This window comes from Gallus gallus, chromosome 3 (genome assembly GCF_016699485.2).
Source record: "Gallus gallus isolate bGalGal1 chromosome 3, bGalGal1.mat.broiler.GRCg7b, whole genome shotgun sequence".
Classification (NCBI taxonomy): Eukaryota; Metazoa; Chordata; class Aves; order Galliformes; family Phasianidae; genus Gallus; species Gallus gallus.
Window position 1 is genome coordinate 12,816,554 of NC_052534.1, and position 13,586 is coordinate 12,830,139.

The following is a 13,586-nucleotide window of genomic DNA, read 5'->3' on the forward strand; positions in this document are numbered from 1 at the left end:
CATCCAAATACAGGCTCCAGTGCAGGGGTGATCCACAAGGCAGGTGGAATTTTATATAACCTCTACTGAATATCCTGTGTCAAGCAGATCATGAATTCCTACCTTGTGTTATTTACAGCCTGCTGTCTGAAAGTGTCTCATCTTGCCCTGGCCAGGCAGCTATCAAGGGAATCTCCTGCTTACTGAGTATCTTGACTTGTAAGTGATGAATACTGAAAGAAATAGCCTTTTGAGCCTGGACTGTCCATCTCTAGGACCACACTAGCATGTGAGGACTCTCATCTGCTTCCTAAGCCTCACAAAATTCCATCATAATTAATATCCCCAGCTCTGATTCGTCTGCAGGAAAGCACTAGAAGCTGCCTGGCAGCCTTCCTGGGGCAGGTTACAGTGGTCACATCTGCAATAGCTTCAGGCAGTGCAGGGCAGGCAGACCTTCCGGACACAGGGAGAGGGCAAAAAGACAAATGGAATGGCTGTGAGATGATGCAGTAGCATGTGTCTTCTGGCAGTAGATGGCTACTGTATGCTCTAAAGATGATACTGCTTCCCTAAACCTTCCTTTAGGTGTTATAAAAATGAAAACAAAACAAAACAAAACAAAAAAAGAAATGAAAAGAAAAGAAAGAGGAGAGGCTATTGCATGATTACCCATGATATTTTTATGTGTCAGAGTCTTCTGTATATTAAAGAAAACAAAGAAAAATTCCTAATTAATTATCTGCGCAACAGAGTATCTTAAAATAGACAGAGAGTCTGAGGGGCAATATAGTGACGTGGAGGTGAATAAACTCAGGAGTAACTCCTCCTATTAGGAAGAGCAGTCACCCTCTAAGGAATGGGTGCTGCAGCACCCCAGGCACAGCCCTCGTTGCTTTCCTGGGAGCTGCAGCAAAGCAGCATGGAGAGGGTCTATGTATTTGTATCTGCCTTCATAATCCGGCACACACTGCTCCTATCAAGGTTGCTTTTTCATCTTCTAGAGCAAGTTTTGCTTCCCTCTGAACTGAGGCTGAAGGAAACAGCAAGCAAGCTTGGCAATCTGGAAAGCAAGGTTTTTTCAGATAGTGGTGGCTCAAAACAACCTTTTCTCTTCCACCTCTATTTTGGGATTGAAGCTAACTACTGTGATTATGCCTTCAACACAAACTAGACAAGTAACCATGACTAAATCAATTCAATCGGAGAATAAATACTGAGAAAAGATTAGCCCCAAATCAATGTTTCTACTCAGTGCTGCTTCAGGACAGAACTAAGGTGGCTTAGGTACTTATTTTTGCATTTCTATGTCTTAACATCTTTGTGGTTCTCTTTAAAGTGTTAGAAACAAATTTAGGTTTGAATTTAAATTCCCTGGTGTGCATTTCTTTGGGGCTACACAATCCCAGCGGTGTGATTTACCCGTAAGCTCAACCCCAACCTAATGTTATTTTCTAGAACTACAGCTGTATACGTCACATTAATAATACATGTTCAGGCTGCACACTGCATGCCACTATTGCATACTAACAGGATCCTTAACTTTTACTACAAATAAGCATGATATCAAGTCACTACATTTTCCCATTTGTTTCGGTTTAGAGAGGAATAAGGAGCTAGAACTGCCTTTTCAGCACACGTAGGAAGGAGAGTGTGAGCATTTATAGGACCATGTGGGACACTGGCTGCTTTCACCTACCACAAAGTGGCTGCCCACTCATGCCATCTGAGCATGGACAGCTGCCCTGCTTGCAGGACCTTTCCTCCGTCTACACTGAGCGTAATCCCACCCCGGTCTGCTACCATGCAGGCAGTGAGGACCGAGGGAGTGATTCCCATCACACCAGCAATGGGCTGGGGCTGATTCTGAAGCAGATGGCAGAGTTTATGGCTCTCTTAAAGCTTGAATAGAATTAGTTAAAAGCCTTTGTAATAATATCAGCCTCCCGGCAGGGTGCTCCAGTACGGTCTTTAGGGAAATTCAAGGGCAAACCTCAACCGGTAATGGACTGAAGGTGCAAACTAGAGCACAGCCCAGTGCAGGCAAGTTCTGCCCATGACCTGCAGCCAACATTCCTCCTGCCCTCTCACAACCAGACTTTTTCTGCACTCTCCAGGACACAGAGGGACTCTGCTCCTTCCCCACACAACATGGAACAACCAAGGTGGGTAACTCAGTCAGAGTAGGACACCTTCAAAGCCCATTCAGAGGGAAACAGAAAACTCCAGCAACCAGGATATCTGATCCTCTGAAGTTGCAGCACTACTGGTAGATGCCCCATCCCTGCAGACGTTCAAGGTCAGGCTGGATGGGGCTCTGAGTAATGTGATCAAGCTGTAGGTGTCCCTGTTCATTGCAGGGGCTTGGACTAGATGGCCCTTCCAACTCAAACAATTCTGTGATTCTGATTCTATACTTGCAGCTCAAAGTAATGGAATTAAGACAGAGAGCTGCAAAGATGCTGCAGCAGAGCCAAACACAGCTAGAGCAATCCAGTACAATAGAAATGCACACACACTCCTTATTTCATGCACAGAAAACTTCAATATCAGTACAACTGCTTTAGCGGAGCTGAAGAAAATTAAAGAAGAAAAAGCAAAATAACTGAACTGCTTCTGATTTGTATCATAAAATGTCTCTAAAATAACTAGTCTCACTGCAAAGGGCACATAGAGAGAACATAAAAAATGCCACACCTTCAGAAGCATTGCAGAAAAAAAAAAATACATTGAAATTCACTGCCTAATGAGGTTATTGTTGGAGACAACTTACAACAGACAAAACTCATTGCTTCATGCTCATTTTACCAAATTTGGAAGAGAAGATCTTATGTTTTTAACTATTAGAGTTCTCAAATTAGCCACATGCCTACCCTTTGACACTGCCCACATTAGGCTTTGTTGTTTTGGGTTTTTTTTTTTCCAACAGCAGTGTTAGACAAGCAAAGACACCTCAAAGTACTGCATTTAAAAAAAAAAAAAAAGCCTGCATGAGAGTCATATTCAAACAGAATATTATAAAAGCGCATGAGGAACATCTCAGCAATTGGGTAAATGAAAAGCTAGCAGGCAGGATGAACAGCATGAGGGACATCTGTAGTGTTACAGGGAGAGCTGACCTCCTGGAGGACTCAGTGCCCGCATAGCGTTGCAGACAGTGCTTTGCCTGCTGCAACCTGGAGCTCTTAGAGCTGACGTTGCTGCTTGCCAATGCCATTCAGCTAATGGCAACTTGCATGGCAGACAACTGGGCTGAAGCAACTGTATGCTCTACAAAATAGTGTTGGCTATGATAAATCAATGAGGCTACACCTTGCATCCAGCCAGAACTATTAGGAGCTTTTGTTCAAAAGCTGCTGGCCCAAATATACCAGGACTGGCCTATTTCTACCTATAGACTTGGGTTGGGAAGAGTTAAGCACACTAACTCTGTATAGCAGCATGGATTTTCCAGTTCTTTGCTTTTGTCTTCCCTACTTGTACTGGGTCTGTGTGTTTCCCCCTGGAGGCCAGCAGTAGTACACAATGGGCAGGGAGGTGGTGGAGTCACCACCCCTGGAGGTGTTCAAGAACCGTGTAGATGTGGCACTGAGGGACATGGTGGGGGTGGACTGATGGCTAAACATGGTGATCTTACAGGCCTTTTCCAACCTTAATGAGTCTATGATTTCTTTATTAAGTCATTTTCCCCACACTTTTATGCTACAGAGCCCAGGTGCTGATTGTTTGCTGCCTCGTTCTTGACTTCCCTTTCCTGCCTACAGCCTAACCTGTTTTTTTCCTTTATGCCGTTGGGGGTGTGAGCTGATCAAACACAGCCCTAATGCTAAGGCTGATACAGAACTACTGAATGGTTTGCTAATGGCATATCCATACCAGGCACAAGTGGTATTAAACATACATGGACATATGATTTTAGCAACAGCTAGTTAACTATCAATCCAATATTTATCTTTCCCTTGGAGCTGTCTTAATAGCGTAATTATAAAGCGAAAACATTTTGCTACTCTTTATTAAGAAAAAAATCACCAGCAGCCCCCTGAGGCAAGCTTCTTGTGGGGTTCATTTACACAAGGCCAACAAAGACACTGTAACCATTTTTCTTGTAAATCCCTCATCAGCTCACTGCATAGCAGGGGGCGAGCACTGAGTGAGGGGCTGCCACCCTGAATGCTCGCCAAGAGCATTGTCACGGAGTGCCCAGCCCTCACAGAGCGAGCATTGGCGCTTCCCTCGGATCAAGGATTAAGTTCGGCGCAGGCTGGGCTCAGCTCCATGGCAGCATTGCCGACGGAGGTATTAAGCCCTCGCGTGCAGCAGATTGATTCTGGCTGTCATGTAGCCGCTGTGCTGCTGTCAACATGCTCCGCTGCGGCTTACCCTGACATAGTGATCAAGTGCTTGGGGTTCTGCCTTATGTATTAAACATCAAACCATGCCAACAGATGAAACCCTCTCCCTGCCACGCGTTGCACCCGTGTGTTGCTCTGCACAGCAGTATCAGAGAAAGGACAAAACTCAGATGATGGTAGCACCATAGCATTGGACTGGCCATTCAGTGAAGAGCACCTGGATCACGTCACCTGCTGCCATGCCAATGGAACAACATCAGCAGAGAAAGACTGGGCAGAAAGGGATGTCTCACAAGGAAACCCTGTAAGAATCATGGAATCCTTTGAGTCGGAAGAGACCCTTAAAGGCCATCTAATACAACCCCCTGCAATGAACAGGGGCACCTACAGCTAAACCTTGTTGCTCAGAGTCCCGTCCAGCCTGATCTTGAATGTCTCCAAGGACAGGGCTTCCACCTCCGCTCTGGGCCACCTGCTCCAATGATTCACCACCCTTACTGTAAAAACTTCCTTATATCCAATCTAAATCTCCTTTCTTTTAGTTTGAAACCATTTCCCCTTGTCCTTTCACAACAGAATCTGCTAAAAAGTCTGTGCCCTTCTTTCTTATAGCTTCTGAAAGGCTGCTCTCAGGTCTCCCTGGAGCATTCTCTTCTCCAGGCTGAACAGCCCCAGCTCTCTCAGCCTGTCTCACAGGGGAGATGCTCCAACCCTTGGATCATTTTTGTGGCCCTCCTTTGGACGTGCTCCAACAGCTCCATGTTTCTCCTGTACTGAAGACTCCATATCTGGATGCAGTACTCCAGAGCAGAGCAGAGGGTCACTACGCTTCGTTGAACCTCATGAGGTTCACCTGGGCTCAGTGCTCGAACCTGTCTAGGTCTCTCCGGATGGCATCCCATCCCTCAGACATGTTGACCACATCACACAGCTTGGTGTCACCCAAGAGTTGTCTCCATGTTGGTACCAAAGCCCATCAGTGTAAAGAGCAGCCAAAAGTCAGCTGTGGAGGCCCATCTCTCCTTTCAGCCTCTCAGGAGGCCTCCTCCAGCACCAGCTGCTGCTTCTCCTGACTACACAGGGCTGAACTCCAAGTGATAGCTGCCTTTTTGCTTATAAACAGAGTGAAACAATGAAATATCCAAATTCTAAGAAGGACCCCAAAAGACAAGGGAAAGGTGAGCAAAAATATCCAAGTAAAACAAGACTGGGCTACAAAAAGAGAGCGAGAGAGGCAGAGCCATCTGACAACATCTCTGAAGAGCCATTCACTAACAGCCACCAATACCTGATGTCTCACCCACAAACCCAGAGCATCTTCACCCCTGAGGAGCTGGGATTTGGGAGGAGAACTTACAGTGAAACAGTGTCAAATGTCAAAGGAGGGATTTAAAAATATATTAGGCTGTGAAACCCACAGGACTGTGAGGAAATTAAGAAGAGACATCTCAGAAGCAGGACTTTGGCAAGCAAATTCAGGCGAATCTTAAAGCCTTAAGGGGCTTTAAGGACAGTAACACATATCTAAAGGAGATACTGAAGAGAGAAAAGTGACAGGCAGTGAATCTGACATGTCTCCCATTTGGTGGGCTCTGTGCATCCATCGCTCATGTTTAGGGATCCTCTGAGGCTCTGTCCCTTCCTGTTTGCCCTGGGACATCCCTGACATGCTGCACTCAGCTGCAGAACCTCCTGGGGAACTGCAGGGTGGCTGGGATGTTTGGAAACAAGGGGAGATGACCTGCAAAGGCTTTTAAATGGAAAACAAAAAATGTACCGAGTGCTGCGGGAGTTGCAATGAGAGCCGGAACTAGGAATTAGCATTTTTTTCAAGGACAAATTTGCAGAGTTGTCAAGGACAACTACTATCTCCCTTTTGCAAACTACCTCAGCAGCAGCAGAGCACCCCACGTGAATCTCCCTGTACAACATGACTGCTGACTCCTCAGTGAGGGACAGGAGGGCTGCCCTCACGGGACACGCTCAGACCAGATCCACTCTGGGAGCTTTGGGTGACTGAAATTGTTTCTCTTTCAAGTTGTACTTCTAAAATTGCACTTTGCATGATAAAATAAGAACACAACTCTGGAAATATAGGAGCAAGGCACAGACAGGTAAGAATTCCCTTCTGGCTTTGCTTTCCACACAAGTTTTAGGCTGGCTCTGGCTGACCTGCTTTGCATTTGGTGTCCTGCTGGGCTCCAGGTGTTACATAGCAGCAATGATTAATTACAGCATGTAACACAAAGATTTAAGGAGCTTCTGTTTGAATTCGTTTGTGAGCTTTCATGTATCCGGCACAATTTACTCATGTAATCCGCAGAGTTGGGATCTGTCAGCAAAATGAGGGCAGCCCCTCCCAAACACACTGATGGGACACTGTAGGAGCTGAACTGTTACCAAAGTATTACTAACCTGGTGTAAATTTAGAGTGTTGCTTTTTCGAGCAAAAAAAAAAGAAAGAAAAAAAAAAAAAAGAGGGTGTGTAATGATTTTGGATCTTCAATGGCCAACGTATGTTGGAAATAGGCTACCATATGTAGTCTTTCTGAAGGCTGTACATCCAAACGTGGATTTGGAATCAATTTAATGCACAGTGCTTTATGTAATTATACCTACAGATGCCTAAGTGACAATTTAAATTAGCATTAAGTTGATAGCTTTTGCTAAAGGCAGACAAATGCGATCGGGTAGTGGGCAGATTTTCCTGCAAAGCTCTGCCGATCCCCATCAGTTCCCGAGGCACTGCTCCAAATATAAACCTCACTGATCTCTTCAGCAACTAGACCTTCTTTGGAAAGAGCTTCTATGCCCAAACAGATTCAGAAATGAGACACCGATCTCTGCATAAATCACATCCCAGCACAAAACATCACCACTCTGCCAGTTACAGGAATGGTGCTCAAACGTCAGGACCCCACAGGTTCGTAAGGACAATCCTCACTCAGAAATTCCTATAAATCTATGTATACTGGTCTGAAGAAATGGACAATATCTTCAAGGTAATTAAAACAATTTTGGGGAGAATTAAGAGAAATGTGTGAAAATTCACCCCTAGCTGTTGATGGACAAGATATTTTGCTTCTGAAAACTGACAGATTCACTGTAGAGACGTCTCACAGGGGCACAGGTTAAGCTTCAAACATGTTAAGCTTACAGCACAGTGTTTGTTTCTGCAATACCTGCACCCAGAGAATGGGCTAACCCTATTCTTCTGTCCAGAAACTCTAAATAATATCACAACTCTAAATTACCACAACTACATCTCTCCTCCCAATTTCAGCTGATAGCACACTCATTTTAGGATTTGTGAGAGCATGTTCCACCTCCACAGTAGAGTGAGAGAGACCCAAAAGTCTCCACGCATGAAGTTATAGGAGAATTACTGAAAAATAATGATGTGCAGGCATTTCTCACCCTCCTTACTAAGCCCCTCTACTATTTCAGAGCCAACTAGAACGGGAGCAGTATCACATCCAACCATCTGTCCAGAGCCCTGACTTATCCATGCTGTTCAACTTTTCCTCCACTCCATCTCCCCTGTAGAAACAAATCCCTTCTATGTATCCTCACCCAAGGAAGACTGGAGCATGATGACTGAGGGCTACAAGATTTCAAGAGAGATAGGCAGGGAAAGTGGAGTGGGGAAGTTGCCCTTCATATTGAGATGATGACTGTTCAAATAACACATAGCAAGAGAAGCAGAGTCTCCTGCTTCTGCTGCAGTGAGCCACAAGAACGTACCACTTACATCAAGTGCTACTTGGACTGACAACATCTCCAGCACAAGAGGATCTAAGGACTGCACACAGCGTCTCACTTTAAACACTGAGCTTTGCAGACATGTTACACTGCAACTTCAAAGATACTTATATCCCCCCCAAACCTTCACTCTGATCTTGATAAACCCCTGAATTCATCAGCTGCTCCGTCACAAGGAATTTGTTTCACGCCAAGGAAATAAGTAGTGTTTCTCTCTGACTTAACTGCAGCAGGCTGTGGTGGCAGAGAGGCTTTACCCTGTACTAATGACTCTTAGGAGGGCTGGCTTCCTGAAAGAGTCAAACACACAGCATAAAAATGATTCGGAAGCAGCTCAATACCTCATTTTATAGAAAACAATAGCCCAGGACACAAATCAACAGCAGTAGGGAAATTATCAGCCAGAGAGTGCACCGCTTTTTGCTGCAGAAGTGCTGGCAGGCTCTGCTCCTTCCCTCCCTGAAGCAGGGGCAGGTAGAGCAGTGCAAGGCATGCAAGAGCAATGCAATCTCAGGGCACAGCCCTGCTTGTGGCGATGCAGACAGACAGTGGAGGATTGCACATCACCTGTTCAGCAGCACAGTTCAGTTTCCCCACTCTGCAGCAAGGAAGTGTTTCCTGATTAGCTGAGTAAATCCACAGCTGCACTCGTTGTCACCTTGGTAATCTGCTTGGAGCAGTTTCTTCCTTCAATAGCTCTCAAAATTGGCACTGAAAGGATGATAAGTTTTTAAAACACCTGGGAAACATTTCTGGACTTCTCATCTGAAAGCCATCTAGATGGGCACACGCCATTGCTCCCATAACGTGGAGGCTGAATTTCCTTGCTGCCAGTGACAGGATGAAGAGGCACAATCACTTAATACAAAGAACACGTGCAAGAGCGGTTTGTTAAGGACTGATATCAGAACAAACCTCAACTGCTGTCTCCAGTGAGAGGACAGAGGGGATTCCCTCATTTTCTGATGTGTCCTCCAGGATCCTACACGGCTGCATGGCCCTCTCTAGCCAGCAAGGGTTGGGCTGTGGCTCCCAGACTCCAGCAGAGGACAAGTTTGATCAGCACTAGCACAGCTATGCATCTCGTGTCCTGCAGCAAGACTCGGGTCGGGGCCTGATGGCTTACATCCCAACACACACAACAGGGATCTCTCAAGCTCACTGAAAGGCTCTGTGCCACTCCTCCCTCCCTAAATGAATTACACCAATGGAGAGCTCCTGCATATATTTTGTTTGTTTGCTTTTGAACCAAAAAGGAACAACTGTTGAAGGTTTTTTTCACTGTTGTTTTCATTGCAAGAATTTCAGTGCTGAATATTTAGGCCGTGCTCTCTGAAAAGACTAACACGGTTATTAAAGCAGCGGACACAGAATGTCTCAGCACTGCTCCCTACAGGTAACCTGGGACCTGCTGCAGCTTCTAGGTGTTGGCACGGCCAGATTGTAAATCCTGGCACCGTTTGCAGCTATGCAACAAGTCTGTGATTAACACGGTGCTGTGAGCAGGGGGTGGGTCATCTCCTGGCAGGGCAGGGGCTGGGACATGGATGCTTTGTGCAGCAAGGCGTGGCAGCAGTCTGCTAGATGGGAAAGCCTTGGAGATCAAAGAAAGGGAGACTCTATCTGTTGTACACCGGTATTGTGTGAAAGCATAAGCAATAGCTCACTCAAGTGCTCCACCAGCTAATGCATTTTTCCTGAACATTGCATTTCTTTTATCATTATACTCCTAGATAGGAAAGCATCCTCAGTGAATGAATTAGGCTTTTACCCACTGCTCCTGTTCCTGGCTCAATCTCAGCTCTTGGCTTTGCTGTGTCCTTCAGCCCAGCTCACCCTCTATAAGGTGACTTGCTGAAGGACATTTTCCTACAGGAGGATAGAAACTGAGGCTCTGGATGGTAGAGAGCCTCACACTGCAGTACTTCAACTGAGACACCAAAACTCTCCTCCATGTTCCTCACTGTTACAATTAATTACAAAATTATACTTTTCTGAGTTATGCTAGCTCTGAGGCTAACAGTTCTCCCAAGCAAGAAGTCATGAGCCTCGGCCTGACTTTTGCTACCCAAATATACTGTCTACGATCTCTGTGGGTGTCCAAGGGCTCTGCAGCTGCACAACCCATCCATTGGTAGGCAGCTTTCTCAAAAAGGCTCTTGATGCCTGAGTTTTGCTGTTTGCTCACGTTCTTCTTGTTCTCCAGGTCTTTCCAAAGGCAGCCAGCATCCAACAGGCTGTGGCTGTGGCTACAGACTGCGCTGACTCCCTTGGAAGAAAGCAGTCAGCTGGAACTTGCACAGAAAGTACATCTATGCACTGAACTTGCAGTTAAAAACTTTTTACACTGATCATGAGCTCACTATTTCATAGACCCATAGAATCATTGAGGCTGGAAAAGACCTCTAAGATCATCACATCCAGCTGTTGACCCATCCCCACCATTCCCTCTAACCATGACCCTCAGTGCCACATCCAGGGATGCTGACTCCACCACCTTCCTGTGCAGCCTGTTCCAATGCCTCACCACTGTTTCTGGGAAGAACTTCTTCCTAATATCCAAACTCTTTTGCTGAATTTGATGCCCAAAGGTACTATGGAAAACACCTGAAGTGCTGGAGCTAAAATTTATGAGCCTCTAACTCTGATACAGTGAAATGCCTCATTGCCACACTGCTCACAGCTAAGCAGATCAAACAGTTTCATATGTATCGCACTGTGATAACTCAAAACCTGATCCTTCCACCCAAACCATGAAGAGGTACCTGCCTTCCACCTTGCATTTCTGTAGGAATGGCTGGGGGAAAGCAATTCTTGCAGTTTGTTTTTCTACACAGAGTTCCCCAGTGCTGGAAAATCCAACTGTATCTCAGCCTCATCGGTTATAGACAATTTAGAGTTTTAAAATTATTACTGTAGCAAAAATTTGACAATGCATAAGAAAATTTTAAAGATTTGGGAACTCAGAAGATCTAGTAATCAAACTAACTGGGGCTCCATACATGAGAGACTAAGCTGTAACAACAAGGTGGAACAGATTGAGCTGATCGATGTGGCTTTTATGGAAGTGAAAGAAGAGCAGTTTTCGGGGGGTGCCACTGCTGCTGCTCCCTCAGTCAGCACTGAGGCATACTGCTCCCCACTGCAGGGACAGCTGACCAACCTGGTGTTACTGCAGCACTGCTGTGCCTAATTAAACCCCAGCGTGCCTTCCCCTGCAATCACAAAAATGTCAGGCCAGGATCCTAACTACTCATATTCTCTTGCTCTTTTAGGACTCTTTGTTCCTATTTGCAACACACCACAGGGCCCAGGCATGGCAGTGTGGCACTGAGACAGCAGATGCAACTGCCCAGCTTGCAGAGTTTTGCTCCTTACTTTTACATGAAAAAAACCCCAGCTCCTGAGCATGGGATGAATTCCAGCAGGGTAAAATCTGGCTTCTCCTGATTACTGTCATCACACAGGCATTTCTCATTACAGGAAAATACTTTTGCCTTCTATATTAAATGAAAACCCAAAACTATTTTGCAAGACGAAGGGAAGAAAATTTTCAGTGGGGTTTTTAGAAGCCCACGACTCTTGCATGACTTTTGCCTCCTGCATGCTGCAATAGGTTATCCAATCTGTCAAAGGAGCTTGAGGCCATGGCATGGCCCTGTCTCTGCCCCAGCACCTAATGAGCAGAGACTCTGAGAAGCATCAGCTCTGAGCATTTGGCACAGAAGAGCTCAAAAGTCATTTGGAAAAAAAAAAAAAAAGAACAACAACAACAACAAGAAACACTCCAAAAGGCAGAGGGGGGGGACATGCACAGGAGGAGTTCCCTGCCAGCAGGGGCTGAACTCCTGCTCAGCTCCTCCTTCAAAAAAGCAGAGTTGATAAGCACATTTCTATGTTTTGCTCATTTGCAGAGCAGGAAATATGCCCTGGCCCAGCCCTGTTTACACAGGACATCCTATTGGATTGGGTTTTTTGTTTTGTGACTAAATCCAAACACGCAATGCTGAAAATAGAATGGATAATTGCAATACTGATGTAGCACTGCATTTAGGTCTCTACAGGTTGTGTGTCATTTTTTACATTTCATAATTGCTCCCTCTCACCCTTTCTGCCTTTTGCAGAGCATGTGCACTTTCTCCTTCGGCCTCGGCTTTCTAGAATAAGCTTTTTATTAATTCAGAAATGAGTGACATTTGTCTGGAGTGAACAAAGGCAGAAAAACCAAGCAGCAGCTAAGCATAAAACACTGGCAGTGGATTTAAAATCATTGCTGATATTCTCACCTGGTCTGTCCCATGCAGGACATGATCATTCGCACCGCATTTGCCACTGCCTCCCCATGGGCTGGCTGCCCCACTGCTTTTAATGATGTCTGATCCAAGTCCCCAGGGTTACTGTAAAAAACAAAACCGTGTGAATTTACAGACATACAGCGTTTTACAGACCAGATCCCACTAATTTTAGACACCTTTTAGCTCCTCCCAACGAGGATGCACCTTTGAGACCAGACTGTGGCTCTTCCTGAGGCAGGGAGGGCACAGCAGGCTGGCAGCACACAGAGCTGTTGGTATGTCGCCAAAGGGACCCTCCTAGCCTGGGACCAGGCCAGGATGAAGAGCCAACCACAGCTGTGGTTATTCAGCAGACAAACTAGCTGAGGGTGCACTTGATCCCACTGTCTATGTCACTGAAAAAGATGTTAAAGAGCACTCGTCCCAAGCGGTGGCTGAAGGACACCACTTGCCACTGGCTTCCACCTGGACATACAGCCACAACTTTCTGGCTGTGACCATCCAGTCAATTCTTTATTCACCAAATAGTCCACCCTTTGAACAAAAATCTCTCCAATCTCGAGATAACAATGTGGTGTAGGACCCTGACAAAATGTGTATATAAACACATATATAGAATCAGGCTTTACAAAGCCAGCAGTGTTGCACACAAATTGGACCCTGCTCCATGGAGGCAATGAAGAAGCTAATCATTTGGAGGGGAGGAGAGCACACTCAACTACCAGTGATGGGACCCCTCTGCTGCCATGAGCTGAGGCTCTGAGCTGGGCTGCTGCATTGCTGCTGCCTCAGCGAGCCACTGTGGGGTCACATCAACAAGAGCTGGGCTTGGAGAAAAGTGAGGAGCGATGCCACAGCTCACTGTGAGGAGGGGACAGTTGTCTTCCTTCAGAAGCAAAGGCCCTGCAATTGTCACTGCATGGCGAAGAGCACCCACAAGATGTGCTGTAAATTTTGACCATCTGTGTGAAGGCATTCCAAGTATCAGATGAAGAGATTTTTTTTCTTTAATTACAAGCTTAAATGAATACTATTTATCAGCTTTCTCCCACTGCTGCACTGCTTTCAGCCACAGTACCTCCCAAGGAATTAGAGCAGTGCAAATATTTGCTGAATTTAACTTGTCTTCACATAATTATTTAATTTCTTTGCAGAAGAAAAAAAAAGCATGTTGGGATTGCTGATAGTGCCTGAATTA

General features: G+C 45.7%; 1 long non-coding RNA gene across 1 annotated transcript in view; it reads right to left on the bottom strand.

Moving 5' to 3' along the window:
- Positions 1-4,407: 4,407 nt before the first annotated feature.
- Positions 4,408-13,586, bottom strand: part of LOC107052861 — a 331,879-nt gene continuing 322,700 nt past the window's right edge. The window contains exons 16-17 of the long non-coding RNA XR_005858753.1: positions 12,380-12,490; positions 4,408-8,804 (exon numbers count right to left, since the gene is read on the bottom strand). This is a non-coding gene — a long non-coding RNA (uncharacterized LOC107052861). The remainder of the gene's footprint in view (positions 8,805-12,379; positions 12,491-13,586) is intronic.